Source organism: Chiloscyllium plagiosum, unplaced genomic scaffold (genome assembly GCF_037043375.1).
Source record: "Chiloscyllium plagiosum isolate Xiang-an unplaced genomic scaffold, Cpla_swu_hap1 HiC_scaffold_48, whole genome shotgun sequence".
Lineage (NCBI taxonomy): Eukaryota > Metazoa > Chordata > Chondrichthyes > Orectolobiformes > Hemiscylliidae > Chiloscyllium > Chiloscyllium plagiosum.
In genome coordinates, this window is record NW_028270186.1 from 35,036,492 (window position 1) to 35,059,319 (window position 22,828).

Here is a 22,828-nt window from a genome sequence, read left to right on the forward strand (position 1 = left end):
ATAGCCCGTTTATCTTTTGCCACGCCCTTTTTTCCAAATCAACCATTCCCCCATCTCTGGCAAGGGATTAAAAAGCCCAGTTTCCAAACTTTTTCAGTTCTGAACAAGTCACACTGGACTTGTATCGCTCACTCTGCTTCTCTGTCTCTGCATATTCTGCCAGACCTGCTGAGTTTCTCCAGAAACGAATAGGCACAGCACAAATTTTCAATTAAAGAAATAGCGAAGGATACTGGAACTAAAAACACAAAAACTTCTGGAGAAAGTGAGAGCTTCGTAAAAGGGTCACTGGACCCGAAAAATGAACTCCACATTTACTACAGAAGATGCCGCCAGACCTGCTTTATTTCTTCAGCAATTTCTGTTTTTGAACAAGTTCCAATGACGTGTGTGAAAGTTGCTCAAACGCCCTGTCCAACACGGAGCGCCCTACACTGGGAACTGAACGATAACACAAAGTTCACACATTCATTGGCTCTGAAATTGCAAAAGGCTGGCATCACTGACACCACAAAGCTCTTAATCATGGGCAGGGAGAAAACGAGAGGTAAACACATTCAATTCAAACGCAGAAGATGGCATTACGAGAAAGGAAAAGATTCGGATGAATATGTTAAAGGGTTTGAGTAATGTAACATATTAGAAGTATGACACCAAGGAGAGACCCTCAGCAGAATGAGAATATTAAAATGGACGTATTCCTGCATCAGACAACAGGTGAGGTCACTGAGTTCACGGCTGATGGGTGAATGGGTCTCGATGTGAACTGGGGGACAGTCAGTACAATTGAATTGCAGATATTGCAGCTCAACCTGGGCATTCTTGTGGTGCTGTAGACAACAGCAGCAACAGAAGTAGGATTGTATTCGAACATAATCTGTAACATTTTCCCCAGGATATTCCATCAGTCTATAAATACCATCAAGCCGAGTGATGGTTCGGTGATGTGTGTGGGTGAACATGCCAAGGTCAGAACCATGTGTACCTAAAATTGATGAGAAGCCATTAAAGCTACCGCACTTGCGTGGTCTCATTCCAAACAGCAGAACTAACATCTGATAGAGAGGACAAAATGATCCCAAGACCAACAGAACAGATCTAAGCTCTGCAGTGCTGCCACATCCAGACATAAATGTCGGTGTACTATTAAACAACTTACTGGAGGAGAGGACTCAGAAATATCTCCATCTTATGTAACGGAACAGCCCTGCACATCAGTGAAAAAGATAAGGATGGAGTATCTGCGCCATCATCAGCCAGAGGTGTTGAATGGATGATCCACCTCACCCTCATCATGATGCTCACAGAATCACAGATGGCTGTGTTCAACCAATTCGATTCGCTGCACGTGACATGAAGAAACAGCTGAACACAGTAGATAGGACAAAAGCAATGGGCACTGACACCATTCCTGCAATAGGACTGAAGACTTGTGCTGCACAATAAGCTGTGTCCCTGGGGAAGCTGCTTCATACCAGCTCCAACTCTGACAAGTCCGTGGCAATGTGGAAAAGTACTCAACTATATCCTGTCACTAATGGATGAATAATTTCATTTAACACTCCCTCAGTCCCTTCACAGTAATCAAATTGGTGGGAGGTATTTTTGGCAGGGCTGTCAAGAAGTACAGAAATAACCAGCGCAGTGTGGTTTCGGATCGGTTCCTTTGTGGAGTTGGGGCTGTTGTGGAAATACCACTGGATTACTAATCCAATACAGGATAATGCTCTTGTAGCTGGTGGAAGTTATGAACAATTAATACAGTCTCAAGATCTAGGATCTGGTGTCAGTAAAAGTGACCTTACACCAATGTTGATTTTAAACTTCGATCTCCTACCCCAACGTACTTTCAGGAAGTTTATATTCAGTGCCTTGGTTTACACAGCCCGATCTGGGAGACGTTCCTGGCCTGGCCTAAGAGTGACTCCAGACAACAGACATGTGATCAACTCTTCAATGGTCTCTGAAACGGTCAAGCAAGACACTAATGTATCAAACTGCCCTGAGGTCTTAAAGGATAAAACCAGACAGAATACCCAGCCCCAGCCTTACTACAAGAAAACGGACTGGGAAACACAGACCAGTTGACCCTGCAGAGACCTCACATCTGAGAGCTTGTGACAACATTTGCAGAGCTTTCCCACAGACTGCACAGAAACATCGGAAAGGAGTAGGTCATTCAACACACTGAGTAACCTCTCTTCTATTTCATGGAGAAAATCTCCTCAATGCAATTTTCTCGACACAGTGTTCATATCCCACAATATGTTTAAACACTGTGAAATGTAAAATAAGAACTGCTGTAATCCCTTCAGTCCATCAATTTTGCTCCTCGATTCAATATACAGGCAGTTCTCTGGTAGCGCGTGTTCATTAAATACAATTTAGCTGCAATGCGATTCGTGATTTGCGCACCTTGAAAGGAATCGCGTCACAGTGAACGGGAGTTCACTTTATAGAAAAAGGTGCGCAATTCACGATTCGCATTGCAGCAAAATTGTATTTAATGAACACGCGCTACCAGAGAACTGCCTGTATATTGAATCGAGGAGCAAAATTGATGGACCGAAGGGATCAGCTGAACAATAAAACCCAGCGTCAGGATCCTCTGTCTGCAAAATGCACAATCAATGTGTTCATCTAAAACAGGAATGTAATCTGCTCTGCAAGCCTTAAAACTGAGCTTGAAACTGGGAGTATTAGTCTATATTTAGAAAGAACTTTATTTAAATAGAGGAGAATCTTGGGGAGAACTGGGATACCGCATCAGCATCACGTGGTCAGTCAGCCCTGAATGCCTTCTGGTGAAGAGCTTGGTGAAAGGTACACGGCTGTAGTCAGTGACTGTACTGTGAAAGTGTTACATTAAGAGCATTATTACATTAAAATATATGATTTAAAGGTTGACTTAGACTAACTTTAATTTTTGGTTTTTACTGATATTTTGTGGTTCTCCCCTTACCTGTTTTTTTCCCATTAGCCCCATTATTAATATTGCACGATTTTCTGTAATATAATATTGCACAGGTATACAGCTATCGTGATATTGGAGAGTAACCTGTAAAGATATCTGATCCTCTGTCTTCATACCATGCCCCTGCTCTCTCCATATCCCTTTACCGTATAGAAATCCTCATTTATATTCAGTGCCTTGGTTTACACAGCCCGATCTGGGAGACTATTCCCCAGGTTCACCAGTCTCTGAGAAGAGACATTTATTCTCATCTCAATGCAGAGTGGCCTGTCTGTATCTAATATTGTAGCCCCTTGTTTTTGATGTCCCTCCAAGGGAAATTATCACCCCTGCTTCCAATCTGACTCGTCCTGACAGATATTTTATGTATTTCATAGAGATGTCCACTCATTTTCCTAAACTCCTTGGAATACAGGCCCAGGCGCACCAGACTCTTCACCCACAACAAACCCGTCATTCCAGAGATCAGTCTGGTCTCCTTCGCTGCTCTCACTCAATGTCAGGTTTGTCCATTATAAGGCAAGGAGACCAAAACTGCACACGATACTGCGCAATGTTCGAAATGAGATCTCACCAATGCCCTGTCCAGCTACAGTAAAACACCCTTACTCCTGGATTCAAGTACCCCTGAAATGAAGGGGAATACACAATTTATCTGCCTAACAGCTTTCGGTTCCTGCAATATTGCTTTCAGTGACTGGTGTGCAGGGAGATCCAGATCCTTTTCAATGTTACAGCTCCCCACTTGTTGGGACTGTCTGCACTGGTCAGCGTGCCAATTCCATTCCCAGTATTGACTTCTGGTTTCAGATCTCATTGCCCTGCACTGACCTCGGAGGGCTGCACAGAAGGAAACAAAATTGCAGCTTAAGTTCCTTTATAGATCAACATTTTTCAAAAAATCCCTAATCAAACGATAGGCCCCCGTTCTGTTATTCCCATTAAAAGTCACAACATCACATATCCCCCGCTCCCCCCATTGCTCTTCATCTGCCATGTATTTGTCCAGACACTCCCCACTTGTCTCAATCACCTTGCAGTTTTTTTTTACATCCTGCTCACCCACTCACAATCCGATATTGTTTAGTGCCATCGGAAGGCTTGGAAATATTGTATTTGATTTCCTCAACCAAATATATGATGTGTATTGGGAATAGCTGGGGCCCAAGCCCCAGTCGTGCTATATCTGCCAGGGGTTTCACTCGAAACAAAACTTGTTTATTCCTACTCACTGCTTCGTGCCAGCTCCCCCATTCTAAAACCATATTATTCCCAGGCCCATAGGATTTGAATTTGCATAATAGGCTTGGGACTTTATCAAAAATCTTCCTGAAAATTGAATCGTATTGTATTGATTGCTTCTCCATAATTATGCTAAAAGTCACTTTCTCAAATATGATTCCCATTTGATAAATATCTTTTGACTTTGTCTGTGCTCATTACTTTCAGATCCGGTACTTCCTCTAAAACCGTTTGGTTGCTAATTTCATTGTATTCTCTTTTTTTCAACAGACTAATGTTCGCTAGTATTGTTGGGAAGTTTTCTTTTTTTGTTTTTGTTCTTCTGTGAAGACATAACTGAAGTATTTGCTCCATAGTTCTGCCTTTTCCCTGTCCTCAATTCTCTGGTATCAGACTGTAAGAAAGCTGCACCTTTTTTCCCCCAATTTTGCCATTGACGTATATTCAGAAGATATTACAAGTCCAATCTTAAAACCCCTATTAATATACTCTTCAGAAGCCCATCAATTCCTATCTTAAGCTACACAATGATTGACCTTCCACAGACATGCAAACACAGAAGCATAAAATTTGTACCATCAGAAATACAGCACGGTCTCCATTAGCCCCACTTTCCAACACAAGACCCGTAGCCGTGAATCTTATGGCAATTTTCCTGACCCCAACACCCTCTGGGTGAAAAACAATCCTCAATTCCTCTCCAAATCTCAAACCCTTCACTTTAAAATATGCTCCACTATTCTTGGTCATTTGACTGAAAAGAACAGCTGCTGAATATCCATGTCCCTCGGAATAATATCCTTCCAAATCACGGCCCACTCAGCCTTTTCTCCTCCAAACTAAACAACCCGTACTTATCCAGACTCTCTCCATAGCTCATTTGCTCTATCCCTGGGAACATCCTGGCGAATCTCCTCTGAGCCTCCCTCCACTACAATCAGATAGTTCCCGTAGTGTGGTTCCCAGAACTACATACAGTATTCCATCTTGGTCAAACCAAAGTTCTATATAGCTCATATAATCTATGCCCTGATGAATAAAGGTTATGTTTACATCCCCGATGCTTTCTCAAATTGTGTATTAGTCACATTCAGGGATGTGTGGAGAATCACCCTCTAAGCATCCTCCTGTGCTGCCATTCATTTAGTACTCCCTTGTCTGGTTCCTTCTTCTAAAGTGTATCATCTCATATTTATCAGGGTTACATTCCATCTGCTATTGATCTGTCCATCTGACCATTCCATCCGTATCTTCCTGTAACATAAGGCCTTCCTCCTCACTGCCAACCACCCGGCCAATCTTTGTATCAAGCACAAACTTAGTTGTCTACTCCCGCCAACCCCGTCTGTATTCAAAGCTGCAGCATTTATGGGTACCACAAATAAGAAGGTTATAGTTCACACAACACCAGGTTATAGTCCAATAGGTTTATTCGGAGGCTCGAGCTTCGAAGAGCTGCTTTTTCATCAAGTGTTATGTACTTTGAAAGCAAGTGCCTCTGAATAAACCTGCTGGAGTATAACCTGATGTTATGTGATTTTTAGGTTTGTGCACCCCAGTCCAACACCAGCACCTCCGAATCACAAATAATAATGGACAATACACTGGTCCCTGTGATACACCATTGGACACCGGTCTCCAGTTACACTAACAGCCTTTAACCACTACCCTCTGTCTCCTTACACTAAATTGATTTGGATGCAACTTGGCAAGTCAGTAATGTCTCCTACCTGTTCCCTTGTTATTCTTTCCTGCTTGACACACTTGCATCTGGGGATTCTCCCTAATCTTACCCTGACAGCAGGTTTCTATGCTCCTGTTTTCGGCAGTTCTCACCGAATGATGAATTTCCTCATTATTACGGTCTTAAGTGGCTAATCCATTATCTTGCCATTATTTGTCCTGAATTTGGGTTAGACAGCCAGGGAAGAATTCTGTTCATTTCCAAATTGTCATATGTTTTGTGAATTTTCCAAATTACTCTGTGGACCGACCTCTCATTCTTTGAAACTCTGGAGAACATTGGTCGAGTTTCCTCATCAGGCAACCTCGGCATCTGTGGCATTAATCTGGAGAACGTCCATTGCACTTCTTTTTTGTGGTCAGTATATTCTTTCTCAGATTGGGTCACCAACACTGTACACAATGGATGCAGGTTTGGAAGGTTAATTTCCAGACGTTTCATTACCTTACATCTTCAGTGGACTTCATGCGAAGCAATGCTAAAGTTTCCTGCTTTCTATTTGCATGTTTGGGTTTCATTGGGTTGTTGATGTCAATTCCTGTGGTGATATTATTTTCTGTGGCGAAGTCACTTGCTGTTGCTTTTCTCAGGTGGTGATAGATGGGGTCTAACAACCAATAGCACACCTAGTTAGACATCTGTCAGAAATACATACGGATTCTCTCCATTGTTGCTGTTAATTTCTAAATATCCAGCATCACACGCTGTAAAATAGATTCCAATAGTTTCCCTGTAGATGTGAAGTTAATTGGTTGGCAGTTCTCCATACTATGTCCTCTTCCTTTTATAGATGCTTGGATCCTTTCCATTAATCTATAGTGCTTGGACCATTTTTCCTAACTTCCATTTATCCGCAATGGTTTCCGGCCTCTGCAGAATGCACAGGAAAATAAAACAGTCTCGACAATGCATTTAATACTTCTATTATTGATTTATGACTTACATTTTAACATGTAGTACATCAGGCTTTTCAGACTTAGCTATGCTCAATCCAGTTACACTTTCAAATATGACCTTGTTACTGATATAAATTGACTTTACGTCTTGAGTTGCAGAAGTCCCACAATATCACTGGGTATTACTGGGTGATTTGTGGATCTTCCTCCATGAAGACAGATGCATAGTAACTGATTATTTTCTTGACGATTTCCCTGTTCTTCACAATAAACTCTCCTCTCCTAATTACAGATTTCCATATTTGACCTTGCTTTTATTTTGTTTCCTTTGAAATACGGATTGTAGATTTATGCAGCGTTTTTATTCCTTTTGTTAACATTCATGTTTCTTTCTGATTTCCTGATCAGTTTCAAGGTCCTCGTTTCTGGATCGTGAATTTCTGAGAATTCTCAGGTTTCCGCAATGACTGAAACTGTTCCAAAGCCACTTCCTATGATTAATACATTTTCGAATTTGTTATGTTAAACACCATTGTGTCACTTTTCCTTTCTTTAGTGTTTGTTAGTGAAATAAATAGAGGTATTTTTCAGACTTTGTATTTCTATTAATCTCCTGGTCTGACCAGATATGCTCAGGAACACTGCAAGAGGAGAGAAAAGGAATTGCGGGAGCCCTGGCTGATAGTTTTGCATCATCTCTGATCAACGGGTGAGGTCCCGGAGCACTGAAAGGGAGCGAAAGCTGTGCCCTCTACTCAATAAGGGTTACAAAGAAAAACCTGAGAACTATAGACCAGTAAACCTAAAATCTGTAGTAGGTATCTGACTGGAAAAGATTCTGAGAGATAAGATATACTTGCATTTGGAAAGACAGGGTGTGATTAGGAGTAAGATTAGAGTAGTGCTAGAAAAGCACAGCAGGTCAAGCAGCATTCGAGGAACAGGAAAATCAATTTTTTAGGCAAAAGCCCATCATCAAACTCAGCACGGCCTTGTGCATGGGAGATCATGGCTCACAAATGCGTTCGAATTAGTTGATGATGTGACTAGCAACGTTGAGGGGGGCAGGGTGGTATACGTAGTCTATATGAATTCCAGTAAGGCCTTCAATAAGGGGTTCCACATGGTATGCTGCGCTGGAGGGTTAGATTGCATGAAATGTAGGAGGACCTGCCAAATTAGATACAAAATTGTCTTGATGGGAGGAAGCAGAGGGTAATAGTGGAAGGATGCTTGTCAGACTGGAGGCCTGTGACTAGTGGAATGCCTCACGGTTTGGTGCTGCGACCACTGCATATTATAAATATCTATAATTTAGATGAGAATGTATAGGCATGATTTGTAAGTTTGAAGATGACATGAAAATAAGCAGCATCATGGGGAGTGAGGAAGGTTATCAGAAATTTCAGAAAATACAGCAGTATCTTGATCAGCTGGAGAAGTGGCTGAGAAATGGCAAATGGATTTTAATATAGATCATTATAAGTTCTTACATTTTAGAAAGTCACATCAAGGTTGGAGTTTCCTGGTGAATGTTTGTGTCCTAAGGGCTGTAGTTGAACAGAGGGACCTTGGAATTCAGTTGCATGGTCCTCTGAAAGTTGATTCAAGGGTAGACAGGGCAGTGAAGAAAGCTTTTGGCACACTGGCCTTCATCAGTGTACATCACTAAGTATGTAAATTAGGGAGTTACGTTGCAAATATACAGGAGACCATACTGGTAGCGTTATGTTCAGATGTGTTCACTTTGCTATGGGAGGGATGTTATTAAACTGGAAAGAGTGCAGAAGAAATTTACAAGGATGTTGCAAAGGATTCAACGGTCTCAGATATAAGGAGAGGTTGGTCAAGGTAGGAATTATTACTTTAGATGTATGAGGCTGAGGGGGAATCTGATAGAAGTGTATAAGATCGTGGGAGGGATGGACAGAGTGAACTCAATTTTGTTTCCCCAGGGCTAGGCAATCACGGACAAGAGGGCATCAGATTAAGGTCAAAGGGGAAACAATAAAAGGGAACCTGAGGATCAACTGCTTTTCACACAGGGGTGATACGCATATAGAATGATGTGCCCGCGGAAGAGTTGAGGCGGGAACATTTGCAACATTTAAAAGCCATTTGGACAAATACACGGACAGGAAAGGATTAGAAAAACACAGGGCAATGGCAGGGAAATGGGGTTAGCGTGGATGGACATTTTGGTCGGAATGGACCAGTTTGGGCCGAAGGGCCTATCTCCGTGCTGTCGGACTCTATGACTCTAACAACCATTGCTTGTGTCCCACTGAATGTTATATTGTACTTTCCCAATTCACTGGAGCATACTTGACCCTCCAGGCTACCATGATGTTTAAACAGAATGTTCAAGCATTCTATATTGTATGCAGACACCGTGTAAAATGCACCTTATTAATGTCACTATTCCTTAAAATCTGATTCAGTGCAAGTTTATTAATTCATCCTTCGGGTCACACAACACCAAATCCAAAATAACCTGCTATCTAGTTTGCTTCACAACATTCTCTTCAACCCATTTCATATGCACTTACAGAATGTATTTTTCACAGCGGGAGCAGTCACTGACTTAATGAATATCTTCCGACATTAATCTCCTCGAAAACGGCCATCTTGTCGAGGAGAATATTGAGGTACAGACTACTAGACGAGGTGGGATTGAGGTTCACAAGGAAGAGGTATTCGGCTCCGGCTGGTTTCTGTAGTGTAGTGGTCATCACGTTCGCCTTACACGCGAAAGGTCCCCAGTTCGAAACCTGGCAGAAACTGCTTTGTTCTTCAACTGCACTCTTTCATATGGACAAAAGCTGAGCTTTCTTGCATGCTTTCCCATCTGCAAACCTGCCTTCGAATTTGCTTGAACAAATCTGCTCTGGTAGTGAAATGTAATGCAATTCCATTTAATTACAGTGCAAAGCGTTGTTAAGTTTTTCTCCAACCTGGTTCTGATCATATGCCATTCTGTTGCTTCCACGAAAAGCAGTACCGCATTTGCCTTCCTTTGCGCAAGCGGCTCGGTTCAAAGACAAGAAAGAAGCAGATGCTGTGGTGTCACAGCAAACCCGGAATTCCTGAACTTGTCTGTCTGTCAAATGTACACCAAGGTCGTCTCAGAAAGACCTCATTTGGAAACTGTCAATCGTTATTCAACGTGCGAGAATTGGCACCAAATATCCTGAATCATGTTTTGGTGCAATTCGCACGTTAGTGGCTCATTGAAATAGGAACAGCAATGAAAGAAATTACACTCTCAGAGGATCCTTTCGACTTGCGCATTCATAGCGTCGCTAGTATTAAGTTCCACCCCGAGATCTAAGTCATGTTGGAACTGAAACGGAGGAATCGACAGAGAGGCTGCAGAATGACATCGCATTCGTATGGTTTTCTTTAAATCACTGACGAGCAGGAAAATGTAAACGGGGAGGGCGAGTGGAGAAATGAGGCAGTTGCAGATCTGGTGAAATTCCTTCTTTGTGATTCACTCATCAACCAGAGACGTGAAGGTGACTCAGGCGTGAAAGCTCTTCACATCGTGAACAAAAAGCACTCAAGGGCAGTTAGCACCTCTTCTGGAGTGGGGGTGGGGTGAGGTAATTGCCTTTTTACTTCTGTTACTATGTTCAGAAACTGGCTTTTAGATTGAGGTGAACAGAAACTGCATTTCTAAAAAGCACCATGGAATTTAGCAAAATGTATTGAGTCGCTTTTCCTCGATTCCCACACAGGTTTCCAACTCAGTTGGTATCCATGTGGCTCATGTCCAGGAGTGAACAACTCAGCAGCAAATTGCACGGTTAAGGTAAAAGGCAAGGAAAGTGGCATCTCGAACTGGCTCCGAGGTCAGAGCATTCTCACAATGAGATCTGTCGTTCTCATGTGATCTGTCGTTCTCGGATTGTAATGCTACCTCCGGTTTTAGGGTGGAGAACATTCTTTGGGTTTCTTATTCTGAAAAAAAAAACAGACACAGTGACTGAAACTATGCTGCACGGTATGATGTGTATCACGGCCTGCTCAGGTTTGTGCATTTTCCCTGTAGTCCGGTGTGTTTCGTGTTCCGTGTAAACGTGAAAGTCGTCCTGTTTCGAACAATGGGTGAAATCATTTAGCAAAGCAAGAACTGAAATTCCAGTAATGTCAAGCAACTCATGGTTATTTGGCCAAATCATAAGCGAACCCATATTCTCGCGCACTCACAGATACATTTGTAGCTGAAAGAAATCTGAGAAGATAGACTCAGCTTACCATTGAATTTTGTCTGGATTGATGGGCTATCAATATTTGCTGCGAAATTGACATTGTAGCCGGGCACATTCCAGCAGCTGTGCGAGTCCGAGAAGAATCATGGAGCCCTTTTCATGTGACTTTGCATCTGTTGATATGCAGGAGAACAATTGGAAATAGAAGAAAATGAGGCGCTGCGGCCGAATGGTAGTGTGGCCGAGCGGTCTAATGCGCTGGATCCAGGTTTCAGTCTCGAAAGGGGCCATTTCGGCTGATCAATTCCAACGCTGCAGCATTGTTAAAATGCTGTTTCGTGCCCACTGTATATTGATGTTGAAAACAAAAGTAAAATGGGTTTGCATCCCAGGGCACCTTCTGTGGTGTGGGATGCTGCCAAATATTTCAAAATGTCTCTCCTGTCGTGTTCGTGTTCGCCTCCCGCTCGGAAAATTGCAAACAGTTCTGCCGTCCCAGGCAAGTTGAGCTTTTACTGGAACTGAATGGAGACTGTTATTTTATCGCTGTTGTGAAACCAAGTCCTACGGTGACTCTACCCGTTGTTATTTGGGTTTCTAGCTGATGGGAAAATCGTTCCAATGAATTTCGATGTCATACCTTGTTGAATTTCTCCCATTTCCTTCATTTCCGTCCTGGAAGCATCGGCAGGGAAAGGTAATCTAATCGAGACTGTGTGTGGTGAAATTCACTTTTTACGGCCAATTCTTATTATGTTCTTTCTTTCTCTCTTTTCAGCATTGTCTGGAAAATGGTGGTGCACTAAGGCTGCAGAATGTTTGAAAGACTCGTTTGGAAATGCCCTGTTGTTAGTTGTGAGATTACTTTATGACTCATGCCCTCAGATTGTATCACATTTAGCATTCATGCATCTCTGTGTCTGAAAATGCATGAGGTATGCCAGTTTTGTTTGTGTTCCGTGTTAAATGTTTTCTGTTTTGCGATTCGCTCAATACATTTCGATTTAACAGGGTTTCTGAGGTAACTTCTAGCAGCAAAAATCCTCATCTGAGGATCTGGCAAAAATTCACAGAGTATGGTCAGTCGGAGCTAAAGTAAGGAAGTCGTTCGTTTCAGCAGTGTTTCACAATACTACCTTTCCCGTGAGCAGTCGAACAGGCTAAATGATTGTGCCACAGACTGCGACGGCAAACTCCGCTAAAAAGTAATCCTTTAAAGCCTGTCGAATCAACATGACGTTATTGGGGTAGATCGTGAAAAAAGATATTCCGGTGGACTTCGTCCACGCTCACCACATAGCCAAAATTAAACAAGTCGCGTTCCCCAGCATTTGGCCCCAATCCCTTTTAACGCATCCTATCCAGAAACTCACCCGATTACCTTTGCAATTTTCTGAGTGTAATAGCCTCCTCCACTTCCTCTGGTAGATCATTCCAAACACGCACAACCTTCTTTACAGGAAATGTGTCTCAGGTCCTTTGTCACTTTCAGCCCACTCACATTAAAGCTATGCTGTCGAGTTTTCAACTCACACCAACTTGGGTAAAACACGTAAGTATTCAGTTTACCACCCATCCAGAAGGTCATGTCGCAGCTGTTACGCTGCTGGGAAAGTCGTCCCAGCCTATTCCACCTCGCCCTACGGTACAAACATCGACGACATCTTTGTCTATATTTTGTCATCAATTTAACGTGGCTTTTTGTTTCCGTTTTCAGGATGTCGATTACGCTGGACACCAACGAGCTATTGGAAACAGAAATGTGAAAAGAAGAACGGATTCAACTTTCACTGCCGGATGCCACTGTGCAGCCGCACGCCCGGCTGCGGCTGGTTTCTGTAGTGTAGTGGTCATCACGTTCGCCCAACACAGAAAGCTCCCCAGTTCGAAACTGGGCAGAAACCGCTTTGTTCTTCAACTGCAGGCTTTTATATGGACAAAAGCTGAGCTTTCTTGCATGCTTTCCCATCTGCAAACCTGCCTTCGAATTTGCTTGAACAAATCTGCTCTGGCAGTGAAATGAAATGCAATTCCATTTAATTACAGTGCAAAGCGTTGTTAAGTTTTTCTCCAACCTGGTTCTGATCATATGCCATTCTGTTCCTTCCACGAAAAGCAAGACTGCATTTGCCTTCCTTTGCGCAAGCGGCTCGGTTCAAAAACAAGAAAGAAGCAGATGCTCTGGTGTCACAGCGCACCACGAATTCCTGAACTTGTCTGTCAAATGTACACCAAGGTCGTCTCAGAAAGACCTCATTTGGAAACTGTCAATCGTTATTCAACGTGCGAGAATTGGCACCAGATATCCTGAATCATGTTTTGGTGCAATTCGCACGTTAGTGGCTCATTCAATCAGGAACAGCAATGAAAGAAATTACACACTCAGAGGATCCTTTCGACTTGCGCATTCATAACGTCGCTAGTATTAAGTTCCGCCCCGAGATCTAAGTCATGTTGGAACTGAAACGGAGGAATCGACAGAGAGGCTACAGAATGACATCGCATTCGTTTGCTTTTCTTTAAATCACTGACGAGCATGAAAATGTAAACGGGGAGGGCGAGTGGAGAAGTGAGGCAGTTGCAGCTCTGGTGAAATTCCTTCTTTGTGATTCACTCATCAACCAGAGACGTGAAGGTGACTCAGGCGTAAAAGCTCTTCACATCGAGAACAAAAAGCACTCAAGGGCAGTTAGCACCTCTTTTGGAATGGGGGTGGGGTGAGGTAATTGCCTTTTGACTTCTGTCACTATGTTCAGAAACTGGCTTTTAGCTTGAGGTGAACAGAAACTGCATTTCTAAAAAGCACCACGGAATTTAGCAAAATGTATTGAGTCGCTTCTCCTCGATTCCCACACAGGTTTCCAACTCAGTTGGTATCCATGTGGCTCATGTCCAGGAGTGAACATCTCAGCAGCAAATTGCACGGTTAAGGTAAAAGGCAAGGAAAGTGGCATCTCGAACTGGCTCCGAGGCCAGAGCATTCTCACAATGTGATCTGTCGTTCTCATGTGATCTGTCGTTCTCGGATTGTAATGATACCTCCGGTTTTAGGGTGGAGAACATTCTTTGGGACTCTTATTCTTAAAAAAAACAGACACAGTGACTGAAACTATGCTGCACGGTATGATGTGGATCACGGCCTGCTCAGGTTTGTGCATTTTCCCTGTAGTCCGGTGTGTTTCGTGTTCCGTGTAAACGTGAAAGTCGTCCTGTTTCGAGCAATGGGTGAAATCATTTAGCAAAGCAAGAACTGAAATTCCAGTAATGTCAAGCAACTCATGGTTATTTGACCAAATCATAAGCGAACCCATATTCTCACGCACTCACAGATACATTTGTAGCTGAAAGAAGTCTGAGAAGATAGACTCAGCTTACCATTGATTTTTGTCTGGATTGATGGGCTATCAATATCTGCTGCGAAATTGACATTGTAGCCGGGCACATTCCAGCAGCTGTGCGAGTCCGAGCGGAATCATGGAACACTTTTCATGTGACTTTGCATCTGTTGATATGCTGGAGCACAATTGGAAATAGAAGAAAATGAGGCGGTGCTGCCGAATGGTAGTGTGGCCGAGCGGTCTAAGGCGCTGGATCCAGGTTCCAGTCTCGAAAGGGGCGTGGGTTCAAAACCCACCACTGCCATTTCTGCTGATCCACTCCAACGCTGCAGCTTGTTAAAATGCTGTTTCGGTGCCCACTGTATATTGATGTTGAAAACAAAAGTAAAATGAGTTTGCATCCCAGGGAACCCTCTGTGGTTTGGGATACTGCCAAATATTTCAAAATGTCTCTCGTGTCGTGTTCGTGTTCGCCTCCCGCTCGGAAAATTGCAATCAGTTCTGCCGTCCCAGGCAAGTTGAGCTTTTACTGGAACTGAATGGAGACTGTTATTTTATCGCTGTTGTGAAACCAAGTCCTACGGTGACTCTACACGTTGTTATTTGGGTTTCTAGCTGATGGGAAAATCGTTCCAATGAATTTCGATGTCATACCTTGTTGAATTTCTCCCATTTCCTTCATTTCCGTCCTGGAATCATCGGCAGGGAAAGGTAATCTAATCGAGACTGTGTGTGGTGAAATTCACTTTTTACGGCCAATTCTTATTATGTTCTTTCTTTCTCTCTTTTCAGCATTGTCTGGAAAGTGGTGGTGCACTAAGGCTGCAGAATGTTTGAAAGAGTGGTTTGGGAATGCCCTGTTGTTAGTTGTGAGATTACTTTATGACTCATGCCCTCGGATTGTATCACATTTAGCATTCATGCATCTCTGTGTCTGAAAATGCATGAGGTATGCCAGTTTTGTTTGTGTTCCGTGTTAAATGTTTTCTGTTTTGCGATTCGCTCAATACATTTCGATTTAACAGGGTTTCTGAGGTAACTTCCAGCAGCAAAAATCCTCAGCTGAGGATCTGGCAAAAATTCACAGAGTATGGTCAGTCGGAGCTAAAGTAAGGAAGTCGTTCGTTTCAGCAGTGTTTCACAATACTACCTTTCCCGTGAGCAGTCGAACAGGCTAAATGATTGTGCCACAGACTGCGACGGCAAACTCCGCTAAAAAGTAATCCTTTAAAGCCTGTCGAAGCAACATAACGTTATTTGGGTAGATCGTGAAAAAAGATATTCCGGTGGACTTCGTCCACGCTCACCACATAGCCAAAATTAAACAAGTCGCGTTCCCCAGCATTTGGCCCCAATCCCTTTTAACGCATCCTATCCAGAAACTCACCCGATTACATTTGCAATTTTCTGAGTGTAATAGCCTCCTCCACTTCCTCTGGTAGATCATTCCAAACACGCACAACCTTCTTTACAGGAAATGTGTCTCAGGTCCTTTGTCACTTTCAGCCCACTCACATTAAAGCTATGCTGTCGAGTTTTCAACTCACACCAACTTGGGTAAAACACGTAAGTATTCAGTTTACCACCCATCCAGAAGGTCATGTCGCAGCTGTTACGCTGCTGGGAAAGTCGTCCCAGCCTATTCCACCTCGCCCTACGGTACAAACATCGACGACATCTTTGTCTATATTTTGTCATCAATTTAACGTGTCTTTTTGTTTACGTTTTCAGGATGTCGATTACGCTGGACACCAACGAGCTATTGGAAACAGAAAGGTGAAAAGAAGAACGGATTCAACTTTCACTGCCGGATGCCACTGTGCAGCCGCACGCCCGGCAGCGGCTGGTTTCTGTAGTGTAGTGGTCATCACGTTCGCCTAACACGCGAAAAGTCCCCAGTTCGAAACTGGGCAGAAACTGCTTTGTTCTTCAACTGCAGGCTTTTATATGGACAAAAGCTGAGCTTTCTTGCATGCTTTCCCATCTGCAAACCTGCCTTCGAATTTGCTTGAACAAATCTGCTCTGTTAGTGAAATGAAATGCAATTCCTTTTAATTACAGTGCAAAGCGTTGTTAAGTTTTTCTCCATCCTGGTTCTGATCATATGCCATTCTGTTCCTTCCACGAAAAGCAAGACTGCATTTGCCTTCCTTTGCGCAAGCGGCTCGGTTCAAAGACAAGAAAGAAGCAGATGCTCTGGTGTCACAGCGAACCACGAATTCCTGAACTTGTCTGTCTGTCAAATGTACACCAAGGTCGTCTCAGAAAGACCTCGTTTGGAAACTGTCAATCGTTATTCAACGTGCGAGAATTGGCACCAAATATCCTGAATCATGTTTTGGTGCAATTCGCACGTTAGTGGCTCATTCAATCAGGAACAACAATGAAAGAAATTACACACTCAGAGGATCCTTTCGACTTGCGCATTCATAGCGTCGCTAGTATTAAGTTCCGCCCCGAGATCTAAGTCATGTTGGAACTGAAACGGAGGAATAGACAGAGAGGCTACAGAATGACATCGCATTCGTTTGGATTTCTTTAAATCACTGACGAGCAGGAAAATGTAAACGGGGAGGGCGAGTGGAGAAGTGAGGTAGTTGCAGCTCTGGTGAAATTCCTTCTTTGTGATTCACTCAGCAACCAGAGACGTGAAGGTGACTCAGGCGTGAAAGCTCTTCACATCGAAAACAAAAAACACTCAAGGGCAGTTAGCACCTCTTTTGGAATGGGGGTGGGGTGAGGTAATTGCCTTTTGACTTCTGTTACTATGTTCGGAAACTGGCTTTTAGCTTGAGGTGAACAGAAACTGCATTTCTAAAAAGCACCACGGAATTCAGCAAAATGTATTGAGTCGCGTCTCCTCGATTCCCACACAGGTTTCCAACTCAGTTGGTATCCATGTGGCTCATGTCCAGGAGTGTACATCTCAGCAGCAAATTGCACGGTTAAGGTAAAAGGCAAGGAAAGTGGCATCTCGAACTGGCTCCGAGGTCAGAGCATTCTCACAATGTGATCTGTCGTTCTCATGTGATCTGTCGTTCTCGGATTGTAATGCTACCTCCGGTTTTAGGATGGAGAACATTCTTTGGGACTCTTATTCTGAAAAAAAAAACAGACATAGTGACTGAAACTATGCTGCACGGTATGATGTGGATCACGGCCTGCTCAGGTTTGTGCATTTTCCCTGTAGTCCGGTGTGTTTCGTGTTCCGTGTAAAGGTGAAAGTCGTCCTGTTTCGAGCAATGGGTGAAATCATTTAGCAAAGCAAGAACTGAAATTCCAGTAATGTCAAGCAACTCATGGTTATTTGACCAAATCATAAGCGAACCCATATTCTCACGCACTCACAGATACATTTGTAGCTGAAAGAAGTCTGAGAAGATAGACTCAGCTTACCATTGATTTTTGTCTGGATTGATGGGCTATCAATATTTGCTGCGAAATTGACATTGTAGCCGGGCACATTCCAGCAGCTGTGCGAGTCCGAGAAGAATCATGGAGCCCTTTTCATGTGACTTTGCATCTGTTGATATGCAGGAGAACAATTGGAAATAGAAGAAAATGAGGCGCTGCGGCCGAATGGTAGTGTGGCCGAGCGGTCTAATGCGCTGGATCCAGGTTTCAGTCTCGAAAGGGGCCATTTCGGCTGATCAATTCCAACGCTGCAGCATTGTTAAAATGCTGTTTCGTGCCCACTGTATATTGATGTTGAAAACAAAAGTAAAATGGGTTTGCATCCCAGGGCACCTTCTGTGGTGTGGGATGCTGCCAAATATTTCAAAATGTCTCTCCTGTCGTGTTCGTGTTCGCCTCCCGCTCGGAAAATTGCAAACAGTTCTGCCGTCCCAGGCAAGTTGAGCTTTTACTGGAACTGAATGGAGACTGTTATTTTATCGCTGTTGTGAAACCAAGTCCTACGGTGACTCTACCCGTTGTTATTTGGGTTTCTAGCTGATGGGAAAATCGTTCCAATGAATTTCGATGTCATACCTTGTTGAATTTCTCCCATTTCCTTCATTTCCGTCCTGGAAGCATCGGCAGGGAAAGGTAATCTAATCGAGACTGTGTGTGGTGAAATTCACTTTTTACGGCCAATTCTTATTATGTTCTTTCTTTCTCTCTTTTCAGCATTGTCTGGAAAATGGTGGTGCACTAAGGCTGCAGAATGTTTGAAAGACTCGTTTGGAAATGCCCTGTTGTTAGTTGTGAGATTACTTTATGACTCATGCCCTCAGATTGTATCACATTTAGCATTCATGCATCTCTGTGTCTGAAAATGCATGAGGTATGCCAGTTTTGTTTGTGTTCCGTGTTAAATGTTTTCTGTTTTGCGATTCGCTCAATACATTTCGATTTAACAGGGTTTCTGAGGTAACTTCTAGCAGCAAAAATCCTCATCTGAGGATCTGGCAAAAATTCACAGAGTATGGTCAGTCGGAGCTAAAGTAAGGAAGTCGTTCGTTTCAGCAGTGTTTCACAATACTACCTTTCCCGTGAGCAGTCGAACAGGCTAAATGATTGTGCCACAGACTGCGACGGCAAACTCCGCTAAAAAGTAATCCTTTAAAGCCTGTCGAATCAACATGACGTTATTGGGGTAGATCGTGAAAAAAGATATTCCGGTGGACTTCGTCCACGCTCACCACATAGCCAAAATTAAACAAGTCGCGTTCCCCAGCATTTGGCCCCAATCCCTTTTAACGCATCCTATCCAGAAACTCACCCGATTACCTTTGCAATTTTCTGAGTGTAATAGCCTCCTCCACTTCCTCTGGTAGATCATTCCAAACACGCACAACCTTCTTTACAGGAAATGTGTCTCAGGTCCTTTGTCACTTTCAGCCCACTCACATTAAAGCTATGCTGTCGAGTTTTCAACTCACACCAACTTGGGTAAAACACGTAAGTATTCAGTTTACCACCCATCCAGAAGGTCATGTCGCAGCTGTTACGCTGCTGGGAAAGTCGTCCCAGCCTATTCCACCTCGCCCTACGGTACAAACATCGACGACATCTTTGTCTATATTTTGTCATCAATTTAACGTGGCTTTTTGTTTCCGTTTTCAGGATGTCGATTACGCTGGACACCAACGAGCTATTGGAAACAGAAATGTGAAAAGAAGAACGGATTCAACTTTCACTGCCGGATGCCACTGTGCAGCCGCACGCCCGGCTGCGGCTGGTTTCTGTAGTGTAGTGGTCATCACGTTCGCCCAACACAGAAAGCTCCCCAGTTCGAAACTGGGCAGAAACCGCTTTGTTCTTCAACTGCAGGCTTTTATATGGACAAAAGCTGAGCTTTCTTGCATGCTTTCCCATCTGCAAACCTGCCTTCGAATTTGCTTGAACAAATCTGCTCTGGCAGTGAAATGAAATGCAATTCCATTTAATTACAGTGCAAAGCGTTGTTAAGTTTTTCTCCAACCTGGTTCTGATCATATGCCATTCTGTTCCTTCCACGAAAAGCAAGACTGCATTTGCCTTCCTTTGCGCAAGCGGCTCGGTTCAAAAACAAGAAAGAAGCAGATGCTCTGGTGTCACAGCGCACCACGAATTCCTGAACTTGTCTGTCAAATGTACACCAAGGTCGTCTCAGAAAGACCTCATTTGGAAACTGTCAATCGTTATTCAACGTGCGAGAATTGGCACCAGATATCCTGAATCATGTTTTGGTGCAATTCGCACGTTAGTGGCTCATTCAATCAGGAACAGCAATGAAAGAAATTACACACTCAGAGGATCCTTTCGACTTGCGCATTCATAACGTCGCTAGTATTAAGTTCCGCCCCGAGATCTAAGTCATGTTGGAACTGAAACGGAGGAATCGACAGAGAGGCTACAGAATGACATCGCATTCGTTTGCTTTTCTTTAAATCACTGACGAGCATGAAAATGTAAACGGGGAGGGCGAGTGGAGAAGTGAGGCAGTTGCAGCTCTGGTGAAATTCCTTCTTTGTGATTCACTCATCAACCAGAGACGTGAAGGTGACTCAGGCGTAAAAGCTCTTCACATCGAGAACAAAAAGCACTCAAGGGCAGTTAGCACCTCTTTTGGAATGGGGGTGGGGTGAGGTAATTGCCTTTTGACTTCTGTCACTATGTTCAGAAACTGGCTTTTAGCTTGAGGTGAACAGAAACTGCATTTCTAAAAAGCACCACGGAATTTAGCAAAATGTATTGAGTCGCTTCTCCTCGATTCCCACACAGGTTTCCAACTCAGTTGGTATCCATGTGGCTCATGTCCAGGAGTGAACATCTCAGCAGCAAATTGCACGGTTAAGGTAAAAGGCAAGGAAAGTGGCATCTCGAACTGGCTCCGAGGCCAGAGCATTCTCACAATGTGATCTGTCGTTCTCATGTGATCTGTCGTTCTCGGATTGTAATGATACCTCCGGTTTTAGGGTGGAGAACATTCTTTGGGACTCTTATTCTTAAAAAAAACAGACACAGTGACTGAAACTATGCTGCACGGTATGATGTGGATCACGGCCTGCTCAGGTTTGTGCATTTTCCCTGTAGTCCGGTGTGTTTCGTGTTCCGTGTAAACGTGAAAGTCGTCCTGTTTCGAGCAATGGGTGAAATCATTTAGCAAAGCAAGAACTGAAATTCCAGTAATGTCAAGCAACTCATGGTTATTTGACCAAATCATAAGCGAACCCATATTCTCACGCACTCACAGATACATTTGTAGCTGAAAGAAGTCTGAGAAGATAGACTCAGCTTACCATTGATTTTTGTCTGGATTGATGGGCTATCAATATCTGCTGCGAAATTGACATTGTAGCCGGGCACATTCCAGCAGCTGTGCGAGTCCGAGCGGAATCATGGAACACTTTTCATGTGACTTTGCATCTGTTGATATGCTGGAGCACAATTGGAAATAGAAGAAAATGAGGCGGTGCTGCCGAATGGTAGTGTGGCCGAGCGGTCTAAGGCGCTGGATCCAGGTTCCAGTCTCGAAAGGGGCGTGGGTTCAAAACCCACCACTGCCATTTCTGCTGATCCACTCCAACGCTGCAGCTTGTTAAAATGCTGTTTCGGTGCCCACTGTATATTGATGTTGAAAACAAAAGTAAAATGAGTTTGCATCCCAGGGAACCCTCTGTGGTTTGGGATACTGCCAAATATTTCAAAATGTCTCTCGTGTCGTGTTCGTGTTCGCCTCCCGCTCGGAAAATTGCAATCAGTTCTGCCGTCCCAGGCAAGTTGAGCTTTTACTGGAACTGAATGGAGACTGTTATTTTATCGCTGTTGTGAAACCAAGTCCTACGGTGACTCTACACGTTGTTATTTGGGTTTCTAGCTGATGGGAAAATCGTTCCAATGAATTTCGATGTCATACCTTGTTGAATTTCTCCCATTTCCTTCATTTCCGTCCTGGAATCATCGGCAGGGAAAGGTAATCTAATCGAGACTGTGTGTGGTGAAATTCACTTTTTACGGCCAATTCTTATTATGTTCTTTCTTTCTCTCTTTTCAGCATTGTCTGGAAAGTGGTGGTGCACTAAGGCTGCAGAATGTTTGAAAGAGTGGTTTGGGAATGCCCTGTTGTTAGTTGTGAGATTACTTTATGACTCATGCCCTCGGATTGTATCACATTTAGCATTCATGCATCTCTGTGTCTGAAAATGCATGAGGTATGCCAGTTTTGTTTGTGTTCCGTGTTAAATGTTTTCTGTTTTGCGATTCGCTCAATACATTTCGATTTAACAGGGTTTCTGAGGTAACTTCCAGCAGCAAAAATCCTCAGCTGAGGATCTGGCAAAAATTCACAGAGTATGGTCAGTCGGAGCTAAAGTAAGGAAGTCGTTCGTTTCAGCAGTGTTTCACAATACTACCTTTCCCGTGAGCAGTCGAACAGGCTAAATGATTGTGCCACAGACTGCGACGGCAAACTCCGCTAAAAAGTAATCCTTTAAAGCCTGTCGAAGCAACATAACGTTATTTGGGTAGATCGTGAAAAAAGATATTCCGGTGGACTTCGTCCACGCTCACCACATAGCCAAAATTAAACAAGTCGCGTTCCCCAGCATTTGGCCCCAATCCCTTTTAACGCATCCTATCCAGAAACTCACCCGATTACCTTTGCAATTTTCTGAGTGTAATAGCCTCCTCCACTTCCTCTGGTAGATCATTCCAAACACGCACAACCTTCTTTACAGGAAATGTGTCTCAGGTCCTTTGTCACTTTCAGCCCACTCACATTAAAGCTATGCTGTCGAGTTTTCAACTCACACCAACTTGGGTAAAACACGTAAGTATTCAGTTTACCACCCATCCAGAAGGTCATGTCGCAGCTGTTACGCTGCTGGGAAAGTCGTCCCAGCCTATTCCACCTCGCCCTACGGTACAAACATCGACGACATCTTTGTCTATATTTTGTCATCAATTTAACGTGTCTTTTTGTTTACGTTTTCAGG